This window comes from Ochotona curzoniae, unplaced genomic scaffold (genome assembly GCF_017591425.1).
Source record: "Ochotona curzoniae isolate NIBS_2020 unplaced genomic scaffold, NIBS_Ocur_1.0 contig_4612, whole genome shotgun sequence".
Classification (NCBI taxonomy): Eukaryota; Metazoa; Chordata; class Mammalia; order Lagomorpha; family Ochotonidae; genus Ochotona; species Ochotona curzoniae.
In genome coordinates, this window is record NW_024466343.1 from 3803804 (window position 1) to 3816304 (window position 12501).

The following is a 12501-nucleotide window of genomic DNA, read 5'->3' on the forward strand; positions in this document are numbered from 1 at the left end:
TGCATGGGCTGGTGGCATCCAGGAGGTTGATTAAGTCCTTATGCCACAACAGCACAGGAGTGCTATTTTGCATTTCTTAGCAGCAAAATCTAAGGCACATGAAAACATGAAAGAAACAAAGAAAAATGAAACATGGAGGTTGTTTGTTCAGTAAAGTAAACATGGCAGATTACTAGTCAAAAAAGTAGACTATGAGATGGTAAATTGTAAGTCCCCCTTTTCCCTCCCTCTTTTTCCCCCCTTGTGGTTCACATCAGACGATTAATATGCCAATGTTGTAACAAGGTTTGGGGGACGGAGGCACATGTCACAAAAACATGTATGAACCACATTTATGAACTACAAAAGAATCTGCAAGTTCCCTTTTTATGTTTTCAGATGTGTTTATCAATTTTAATAAAATTGTGCTGTAGAATGAAAGAAGAAATTTTGACTCTGAGTTTGGCTTTGTGCAGAGTTCTCAATCAGCATTATTAAATGTAGACATGGTATGACTTATGTGTGCAATTGTTTAAAGATTTATTTAATTTATTTAGAAAGGAAGATTTACGGAGAGAAGGAGAGATAGAATGGCCTTCCATCCACTGGTTCACTTCCCAAATGGCTGCAACAACCTGAGCTGAATCGATCTGAAGCCAGGATCCAGGTGTTTCTTCTAGGTCACCCAAATGGGTGCAAGATCTTAAAACTTTGGACCATATTCCATAGCTTTCCCAGGTAAGCGGCAGTGAGTTGGATGTGAAGTGGAGCAGGCAGCACATGAACTAGCACCCGTATGGAATACCAGTGGTAGCATTAGAAGGATTAGTGAGTTGAACCATCGTGACTGCACTAGAATCACTTCTTTATTATCTTAATTTTATTTATTTATCTATTTATCCTATTTTGGCACAGAATATATGTCTGTATATAAATAATACCTTACAAATTAACACATGGGATGCCAGAACTTGCACCTGGAGGATTAGCCAGTTGAGTCATCCCCCTATGTATGTACTTACAAATACTCTACTAGGTACACTGAGGAAGATACAAGGAAATAAATACAATTAAATAGCTTATTTTATCCAATATATTCAAAGTTCTAGTATCTATATACATATAGGAACACATGTATTTCTATGAGGCGTATGCATAGTCGTTTTATATCTTTTTGTTGTTTTGTTTTTTGGGGTTTTTTTTTCTGCTTTTCCTTCCAAACTAAGTGCATTAGTTATTAGTTTGCCGATTCCTTCTCAATTTGATGTGGAAATTAAATTTCCACTGTGATGGTATGAGAACTAGAAGAGATCTTTCAGGTGATTCGAGTGTGGCATGTTGTCCTTGTGAATGGATTGTGATCATTGCTGTGGAAGGGTTTGTTGCTATTATTATAAAAGCCAGTCCAGCTTCTTGGTTATATACCATCTCACCATGTGATGTACCATCTCTCCATGTCGTAACACAGTGGGCAGGACCACATCAGACGCCAGCACCTTGATCTTAGCTTTACCATCTCAAAAACAATGACAAAAATATTTAGCTTATTTTTATAAATTACAAAGTCTGTAGTATTCGGTAGTAGCGTCAAAACGCAGATATTGAGTCTCCCAAATTTGTGTGCTTTATACAAACTAGAGATCTGAAATTATATCAGTCAGCCTTTAAGGTCGTAATAGGATGAAACTCAAGTTTATGTATGTAACTTTTGCTGTAAAGCTGGATAGTATTGTTCAAACATTACATGAACATATGTAATATTTGGAGATCTTAAAAACAAAAAAGCATGAGCAAGTAAATCTGTTACAAAAATTAAAATACACTTCACTCAAGATGACAAGATTATTGACTACTTTATGAAAATTTAAACTCATTTTTCTTTTCTCCTGACATTTATTAGATTTAGCAAATTTTGAGTACCTACTGTATTTTTGAGTATGCAGTGAGAATGTTCAACCTTTCCATTGTAATTAGATCATCATTTAAGGCATATCATTAGCCCAAACAGCATAGGGAGTCATCGAGTCACTGAATTAGTTGAAACAAGCAGAACGAAATCTGTCAATCATGTTTAAAATCAAGTAGGTGCTAAGTGTAGAGACATGAACATTTGTTGCATCATATTTTAATAGTTGTTTATACAAAAAATAGAATAACAATTAGGTGGTGGGATTCTGGAATGCTGATTTAGATAACATAATCAGAAGCCACTCTTATTTAAAAAAAATAATAGAGACAAATATTAATTCAATGAAATAAAATCAGAGTAAATTTTGAGTCAAGGAAATAAATGGACAGAACAGATCAGAGAGACTAAGCACAGAAGATTTCAAAACAGAATTCAATTTGCTTATTAGTATATCAATGTGATATCACATTGATATTAGAATATCAATATCTTGGTATAGACGGCAGGCGGTGAGTTAGACCTTCTTGGGAGAAAATGCAGGTAAGAACTTTGGATGCTAGGAGACATAGGAAGTCAATACAGAGATGTGAACAGAGAAATTTTGTGATGTCTTTTAGGAAACAAAAGTAAATGGCCAAGGGCAGGAATTAAGAATAATAGTGAAAATGTGTATCACCTTGTGATGTTAAGGTTCTATTCCTGGCTTAGGCTCCTCTTTCCAACTTCATGCTGATGGAATACCTGAAGGCCATAGTGATGGCCAAAGAAACTGAGTTCCCATCACTCTGGAATAGTTTGCAGCTCCTGAATTTAGGACATGTGGTTCGGAGTTCTTTTGCTACCTGTTTGTATCTGTCTTATAATGGGAAAAAATGTAGATCTCTGACTATGATTTTCAGCAAAGAAAACTAGTTTTAAGGGAGAAATGAAAGCACGGATAGCTCAGATGAAAGATTTGTTTTGAGTTTGCATAGTAAAGGTAGCATCGTGATGAAAATAAAAATCACCTACTGAATACATGAAGCCAACAAGTCTGATTTGCTTTTAATTGGAACTATTATTGGATAAGCTATTCTATCAACCAGATAAGCCTCTTCACGTCATGCAAATTTAGTTTTGTGAAAACTTCCATACTGAATTCAATGCAAACTATTCTTTTGCATCTTTGATATACAGTAAAGTCTGACAGAAGAGGAAGAAAACAATTCACAGGGCTTCCATCTCCCTTGTTGTGCTCTGTCCAGGGACTCATGGTCTGGAAAGAAAGAGAGGTGCCCACATAGAATCATTTTGAAAAGATCAGGCAGCTGTTTGTGTTACCATGAAGGAGAGATCAGAAGAAACACAATATAAACATGAGGAGGATTAAATTAAACAAAAATATGAAAAAACCCTCAACATCACTAGCCACCAGGGAAATGCAAAGCAAAACCATGATGAGAGATTGTCTCACTCTGTCAGAATGGCTGTTATGCAAAACAGAGGGAGCAACAAAGGCTGGTGAGGATGTGGAGAAAGAGGAATTCTTACTGTAAATGAGAATGTAAATTATTGTGCCACTGTGACAAACAGTGTGGGCATTTTTTATTAGAAATAAGCCTGCTGTAGGATGCAACAATTCTAATACTGGATAGGTACCCCAACGATATACACGTATGATATGAAAAAGAAACATACCATCATGAAGGTGCTTATAACAGCACTGTTCCAATAGCCAAAATATGAAATCAAGCAAAGGATAAATAGGAATGCACATTTAAATACATATATACACATAATGGAATGTTACTCAAATTTAAAGTTTATCATTTGCATCAAAATAATTAGTTACAGCCTTATGACATCATATTGAGTGAAGCAATCCGGAAATAGAAACATAAATACCCACGTTAAGGCTCATAAGTGGAAGCTAAAGCTGAAAGAAGCAAAGCTAAAAAAGAAAAACAAAGAAGTGCCTGTGTATATTAGTTTTACTACAGGTATATTTATTTGACAAACCTTTGTTTCACATCTTTGTTAAGAATTATGCACTACTATAATTTTGTTGAAGTGTGAGGATTTTAGAAAATAATAAAATAAGATTGCACATCTTTTCATTGAATTATTATTTATAGCTCTTGTTCATATTCCAAAATAACAATATGTAGAAAATAGAAAAAATATACCAAATTAGTTTTCAACATGAAAAATCAAATTAAAAATAGAGTTTTGACAGAAGGCATATGCAGAGAGCTTTGTCTATATTGTGGTACAACAAACCAAAGAAGTGTTCAAAGAGCAAACCTGCAAGTACCTGGGTCAGTGGTTGGCACAGAGGGTCTCTTTCTCTCTCCCTTCCCCCTCCCTCTGTGCATATGTCCTTATTTCTTACTAATTCCTAGCAAAGGAAAGTAGGAATTCCTGGAGGCCAAAGCTAAAATTATTTAGCAAGCTAAAAGACAATCAATCAATCAATCAATAAATAACAGCATGGAATTACAACTATAATATATGAATCTACACTGATACAAATAAAATTGCTTGAGTGAATAGCATGGAATAAGAAAAAAGTCCCCTATAACACAAATATTCCTCTGCAAGAATTAGAACTTTATTTATTTGTCTTTCTCCCTTTGAAGGTGGGCTAGAATTCTATTTTTCTAAACATCTGAGTTGTGCAGCTTGATTCTTTGCTGAAAATAATGTAATGGATTTTCTTAAAACTAGAGGCTTTTGCTTTCCCTTACTTTAATAGCCTGTTACAGTTTTGGCTAATGCAAGTGATAACAGATACAAATTGATCCAAATGAATTTGAAACACACACACACACACACACACACACACACACACACACACACACACACACACACACGCAAAGCTGCCTCTCCCTACATGCAAAAAAATCCTGTCCTTAATGTTTTTTTCTAAGGAAATGAAGAAAATCAAGTAACATTTTTTTTTTTTGGTGTGTGCTCCATTGATTTCTATAGACAAAGAAAAATGTACTTAATAGTTTATCTGTAAAAAACTATTGATGCTATTTCATCCTCTGACTTCAGGAGGATAAAAGGAAATGTATCGTTCTTGCAGGGAAATGAGAATCTTTTCTTATCGTATTTTTTGGTTAGTTTAGATACAAATCACGATCTGACTGAAGAGATTCATTATACCTGCATTCCTAAGAACCTTAGAACACTGCAGAAGCACAAAGTCCTTCTTTGTTCTTAAAGAACACAGGAAATAGCAGTAAAATATTGTATCCCATATCTGCCATTTAAAGCTCATTTATTAGATAATAGTTGATGTAGTGAGGTGGCTTGAGAATGAAAAATGTTTCCAGCATGGAGAATTTTCCAGGTTTAATGGAAATGTTTGATATAAAGTATGGTTAGTTGTAAAATACATATATAAAAAACTAAATCTATTGAAAAGAGCATTTAAGTATGAATATGATGGATGATCATCAAATGCTATTTAGGTAGGCAAAGCCAATCCAAGGGATATTAGGAGTTGTCTTAGACCTACTGACTCATAGGATGAGCATAGAAATTGTACCTCCTACTAAGAGAAACGTTGCAGTTGTTATTTCCATATAAAATAGATTGTAAAAGAAAACAAGTCATTATCTTAGTTTGAAAAGTTTAATAATCTGGCAAACTCAAACAGAGCAATCAAGACAAAATATGGTCTGCTCCCTTGAATATAACCTTAAAATGACTCCTATTTGCAGAATATAATTAATAAAAAAGTTTTACATAAAGAGGATTAAATAACTCTCTGATTAAACAATAGAATGTTGAAAAGGCTAAGTACCCACAAAAAAGTCTCATTGCCTATTCAAATTATCAGTAATTCTTACCTAAAATTATTTATTCAGTAGCTCCTTTATTTGATTAGAAATGAATACAAACATACTTATGGATTCTGGATTTCTTTGACACACCAAACACTGTATTGAACATATTTTTTGATATTCACATTTATTATGTCAGAATTATAAGGAAGGAAGACAGTTATAGTAACCTAAATAAAACCACAGGAACAAACATAAAGCTAATCAAAAGGTAAAAAGTAATTGTTACTAGCATGAGATTCAATCATTGCAAGTTGTGATTTTAACAAAGATTTTCTTTCTATAGATTTCCCTTTACCTTTACTCTGTATTTCTAGTATCATTTAAGATGATGCCAAAATCCTGGACGTCAGTGAAGGATGGTTGAAGTACACTGACTCTCCAACAATTTTAAATCCCCTTGCCTCCCCTGATAGAGAATTTTCATATCAATTTTACATGCTTCTCTTTCATCATGAAATGGCAGTGTTTAACTATATATGTTTGGTTATTCAAAGGCAGATTCTATTTCCTTTGGGGGTTTGGGAGGAATTCTTATAGCATAAGCTTTGCACAGCTTGTAAAACCAGCATTTATAAAGCATGATAGAAAAATAATTAATTGAAGATCTGGCACTGTGGTACCATGTGTTAAACTATCACCTGCAGCAAGAACATTCCATATTACTGCTGACTCGAGACCTGCTTCTGTCAGTTCTGATCCTTCGCCCTGGTAATGTACCAGGGAGAGCAGCTGATGGTGGCCCAAATCCTTTGTCCTTTATTTCAGTTCTCTCTCCTTCTCTCTTGGTAACTTGGCCATAATAATTCATTGAATGTTGCAATGCTACAGGAAACATTTGAGGTGTTTCACATGTTAGATATTTGAACACTTCAAACTTTTAAATAATTTAAATGGCCAATATTGAGTTGGGATGTACCAGTGTCTATTTCTGTGTTATTTACTTAAATCTCACACAAAGAGCTTTTGTAAGAGCAAATATTGCAAATATTTACATTAAGATGGAAAAAAATCATATAGGAAATGATTGTTTGCAAATGCCAGAAGTTTGACAGTGGCTCTACTACTTGCTAGCTATATGAATTTGGTAACTTCTTCAGGAAGTTGATAATGAATGGGTGTTAGGAGGCATATTGGATCCTATTTAAAGTAAATTCCATCAAGATAATATAAAGATTCTACTTTTCTGCAAAGTTTTGGAAAAAAAAAGGATAGCTTTTTTCACACATTACATGATTATCTTAGATTATCTTATATTCAAAATATCCAAGTTCAATTGGAATATAACATTCTCTGTTTTAGAAAAAACTCATATCTCGCTGAGTGTCCCTGAATGCACTTCCATTTTAAATGATGAAATGTCTCAAATCTTTTAAAATTGTTCTTTGTCCACTCATCTGTGTTTCTCTGATCTCCTGTAAAGCAATTTATTCTCTTGACTTCCTATGTTCTCAGACTTTACCTTAGCTCTCAATTCAGAGAAAATGACTGAATTATTTGTCTTTTAAAGGCTGTTGTTGAGGTGAAAGAATCATTCTTTGAAGCAGAGAAAGCTGATGTAAATATTTATTTTTGAATCCTTGACAATTAGTCATTTATACTGATCATTAACTAACAGAACAGAATAGAATAGAATAGAATAGAATAGAATAGAATAGAATAATAATAATAGAAGAGTACACATATCTGAAAATGATATTGGGGTATTCAAAATGTGCTAATACATAAAAGTATTTTATAATTATCATGTAAGAAGTCACCTGCCATGCCATCAGAGAAAGCCTGTGGACTTGGGCACATGGTTGTGTCCCAGGTGGAAGAAATGTTGCAGATAAGGGCTCAGGCTGTCATGTTGGTGTGGTAGGTCAGTGGGTTGAGTCTGGAAACCTGTGTATGTTCTTGGGTTCTGGACAGACGGGCAGGGCTGCAGGCCAGTATCTCACCCCAGTAGAAGATCGGATTCAGGAAGACCAGACCGGCTCAGCAACCCATGAGCTGACAGGCATGGGGCTGTGGATGGCTCAGGGAAGGGTGAATGGGGATATGTGTGAAATGTGTAAGTATGTTACAGGTGAGAAATGCCTTTTGGGAGACTTTCACTGTATTTGCAGGTAAGAAAGGTGACTGAGACCAAGTGGTTTGGAGGAAGGAAATGAGGGAAGTTTTCTGAGTCAGACGAATGCACATGCTCATGTAAAAGACCTGAGCTGAGCTAGTTCACATCAAATACTGCCAACCACCACCCAATGCACACATGAAATGGTAGCGGGATCTGCCTTGTAGGGCTAGATTACAGTACTCACCAGTGAGTGTTGGAGCAAGGGATGGGTCACATTAGGCAGGGTGAAGAGAGAACCAGTACAGGAGAGAATCAGGTATGTTCTATGGGAGATATATGGACTCGAACCTATAGGACTACAATACCCACTGATTTGCTCAAGAGCTGGAGGTAGTGACAGGCCAAGCTAGGCCCAACGATGGAACTCCCTGATACTCATGGGAACTGGGGTTGGGAACAAGCTTGGTTAGTCTAGGCTGCAGCAACTGTAGGTTATCATGACTTACACTCAAAACCTATTGCAACAAACTTATCTAGACTATGAACACAAGGAAATCTGACTTCTGAGCAATTATTCCAGCTGAGTCAAAACAGTTAACTCTACACATTTCTTGGAGACTGTAACTTCAGATTTTTTGAAAAGCTGAAAAAGTTGGGCCCGGCGCAGTGGCGCAGTGGTTAAGGTCTTCGCCTTGCACGCCCAGGATCCCATATGGGTGCCGGTTCTAATCCCAGCGGCCCCACTTCCCTTCCAGCTCCCTGCCTGTGGCCTGGGAAAGCAGTCGAGGACAGCCCAAGGCTTTGGGACCCTGCACCCGCGTGGGAGACCCGGAAGAGGCTCCTGGCTTTGGATCGGCAAAGCATCGGCCATTGCGCTCACTTGGGGAGTAAATCATCGGACAGAAGATCTTCCTCTCTGTCTCTCCTCTCTGTATATCCACCTTTCCAATAGAAAAATAAAAAAATAAATATTTTTTAAAAATAGAAAAGCTGAAAAAGTAAAAGTATTAAAATAAATAGGAAATAGCAGAAGTAACAGCATCTTTGAACATTGCATATGCGGCAATGTAAGTTGTGTTTAAGAATAATTGTGTATTTCCTTTTTCTATTTCAGAAAACAGATTTTGACAGATGATATCTTTGATCATACTGAGAATTTTTTTCTAAACTGTTAACCAAAAATGAATAAAATTTCCTTCTAAATGAGAGGACCTAAATATATCTTTCAATCTAACTGTTAAGTATTTTAATAAGCCATGTAATCTACTTTTCAGATGATAGAAAAATAGGACCCTAGGTAGAAATATACTGTACCTCAATATTCTATTAGTTAAAATGCAATATTCTGATTGCAGTTCTAGGAATTCTAACTTGAAGAAATTCTAACTTTTATTTCTTATATTTGCTGAGAATATGGAGCGATGACTTTTGAATAGAATGTTCTCTAAAATTGAGTAATAAGACTAATGTTAAGCAAAACAAGTTTTGCTTGTACAAATAATTTTGTTTTTTTGAAGAAATTGTTTCAGATAGTGGTAAATTTTCGCATTTTAAATAAAATCCATAGTGTTTATACATTGTCTGTTTCAAATAAATCAAAACACTGAGGTCACTGGGGAAGCCTTTTTCATTTTTTTCTATATTGTTGACACACAATCTAAGTAAATTATCTTTTGATTGAAAAAAGTATATAAAAAACATGAAAAGCAAGTGAGTAAAAACCTATTTTTACTTAAATTTGATTAAATTTCAGGACTTATAATCTTCATATATTTTGTCCTAGAAGACTTAAAACTAAGTGAAAATAACATGAAGAAAATGTTGGCTCTTTCCAGTTGACTCTGAGCATTTAGTTATCTGTGCTGTGATTGATTTTATTGACTTATCCTCTGTCCATTTGTCAGCTACCTACCTATAATATATTAGTGATATTTTTTATATCTAAAAATTCAACCCTGAGGCATGACCACTAAAAATATCTAATAAATTGAACCACATGTTTCAAAATACTGTTCTTACTAAAGATATTAGCGAAGTATTGAAGAACCAAAGTGACAAACTGATGTTAAAGCTCATTAGCAACTCTTTCCTGGTGTAGAGCAAAAGCTCATTCTAATCAATAGTACATTTATAAAAACATTTATTTTTTGTTGGAAAGGCAGATCAGACATACAAAGAGGAGAAGAGACAGAGAGAAAGATCATCCATCTGCTGGTTCACTCCCCCAGTGGCGACAATGGCTGGGGCCGAGCCTATCTGAAGTCTGGTGCTTCTTCTGGGTTTCCAAAGTGGGTGCAGAGTGTCAGGTCTTTGGCCCATTTTTGACTGCCATAGCAGGGAGCTGGAATGAAAGTGGAGCAGCTGGGACATGAACTGGCACCCATGTAAGATTCTAGCACTTGCGAGGTTAGACATTGAACCATTGTACCAGGCCCAATCACATATTTTTCAATACTACCTTTGGAAACTAAAAATGCATTACAATAAATGTGCATGGTATAGTGTAATTTTGGAAATGTAGGCTGCAGTTTCTGATTTGCAATTTGGGTTAATGATCATAAAAATGTTGATAGAGTTAGTTTTGCAATAAGATTTTTTGCTTTGATTTTTAATAATATTTCTTACTAGCTGTTTGGTTTTAAATAACTTGTGTAAGCTTTCTAAGGATAGTTCTCTTTATATTTAAAATTGACAAAAATTATGTATACCTTATAATATTGTTAGATTGTCTAAGAAAGCAAATGCAAATGAATCCCGTAATATAATGCATATGATTAATTATGAAATAATGCAAATAAGTTATGTAGTACTGACATACAAAATAACATTACCCATAAAATATATTACTGTGGTGCACAGTGCACAAATAAAACTTATGGAAAGAAAATGAACATTAGTTATGTTTTTATGTATGATTTTAATAATTGAAATATATCCACATTTTTGCAGTTATTCTCTTCTTCTATGAAGAATATAAAGAATGTCTCAGTGGCTAACTGCTCACTTTGCATGCACAAAGATTCCATATGAACACTTGTTCATGTCCCTGCTGCTCCACTTCCCATGCAGCTCCCTGCTTGTGGCCTGGGAAAACAGCAGAATATGGCCAGAAGCCTTGGGACCCTGCACCCATGTGGTAGACCTGACAAAAGCCCTAGACACCTGGATTTGGATCAGCTCAATTTCCAGAGGTGACTTTCAACAACATAAACATTTTGCACATTGTATTCCAGTAGCATTTGTAACATCTGTTGTTATATTCCTCAGCTCTTACAGGGAATTGAAGGTGTTACTCTAGCACTCATTACAATTGTGTATTACCTCAAAAACTGTCTTTTGGGAATTCGTTCAAAAGCTAAACTTGCTTTTCTTGTTGATTGTTATAACTTATCAATAACTGCACCATTCTTGTGCTCCAAAAAATAGAAAATGTGCTAGCTATAATGTCATACAATCGAATAAAATGAATGGTTTGTACTGTACCTCTTAAACATACTGGGTTTGAGTGACAATTTCTTTCTTTTTTTGAACATTTTAGACAGCCATCTATAGAGTTTTTAATATTGATAGGAAAACAAAACTCAATTAAATTGGACCCTGTATGGTACATAAGATGAAAGAACTCTTGCAAATCAAAATAATTCCCTTAAGGAAAGGAGTTTTCGTATAACTTCAGGTGGAAACTTTGGTATTAAGTCACCATCATTGTGTGAAGGCTGTATAACAATCATTAATTTTTGCATGTTTTCAAGTGTAATTTTGTCAATATTAAGAACTGTGGTATGTATACAAGGCAAAAAATGGCTCAAAGCAGAAGCACAATTTGATTTTTGAATTCGTTTGATTATAGTGTCAGGATGACATTAAGTGGATTTTATTTAAAAAATAATTTTATGAAATATAATACCTCACTTGAAGCAGAGGCTGGAAAAGCAATATTCAGGGAGGTTTTTGTAGTCGCTACAACAGGTGATTTTTATCACTAGAGGACAATCGTTAACTTGTTTAGCTGTGATGACTCCTGATGTAGGATTTCTTACTTTTAACCTTCAGTGCAGCAGGATTGATTGTGACAGTCTCAGGCTCAGTGAGGTGTCCATTCTTAGATCAGATAGTGGTGGTCATTGGTGAGATCAAGTTACACTCGTGTGGGATATCGCTTGCAATAAATGATGAGAAATGTAGACACAGCTCTAGAGAAGTGAATACTCTTATCTTACTAATAATTTCCTATGCTGAATTACCTACAACAGAACAACGGATATGCTTTCTTACCTTATCTATTTAAACAAAAATTAAATTTATTTTTATGCATGTATTAGGCATTGTCATTTTGAATCTATCATTTAAATAAGAGAAATTTATATTTTTGGTGTTATTTAAAGATATTTCTTCACAGAAAAGAAAATTGGATTATTTATATGATTTTCCCCAGTATGCCAAATTTGAAATAAAAAGAAGCCTATTGCCCTGATGGGATAGTGAATTTGAATTTATTATTATTATTATATTTACATAGTTGATTAGGGCACAAAGGACCAAGGGGTATAAGAAAGTGGGTAATTGTTTCCACATTCTCTCTTTTTTTGGAATATGTTTTTCTTAAAGAAAGAAAATGCTTAACATCTACTCAAGTTACAGTAATGTTTGTACTGCTTTTTGTCAATATGCTTGGCAATCTAAGATGTGGTAAGCCCTATGTTAATTATTTTGCTGCTTAG

General features: G+C 34.9%; 1 non-coding gene across 1 annotated transcript; it reads right to left on the reverse strand.

Moving 5' to 3' along the window:
• Positions 1-251: 251 nt before the first annotated feature.
• On the reverse strand, positions 252-351 carry LOC121161111. Its single transcript, XR_005884629.1, has one exon. It is a non-coding gene; the product is annotated as a small nucleolar RNA U13 (small nucleolar RNA).
• Positions 352-12501: the final 12150 nt, after the last annotated feature.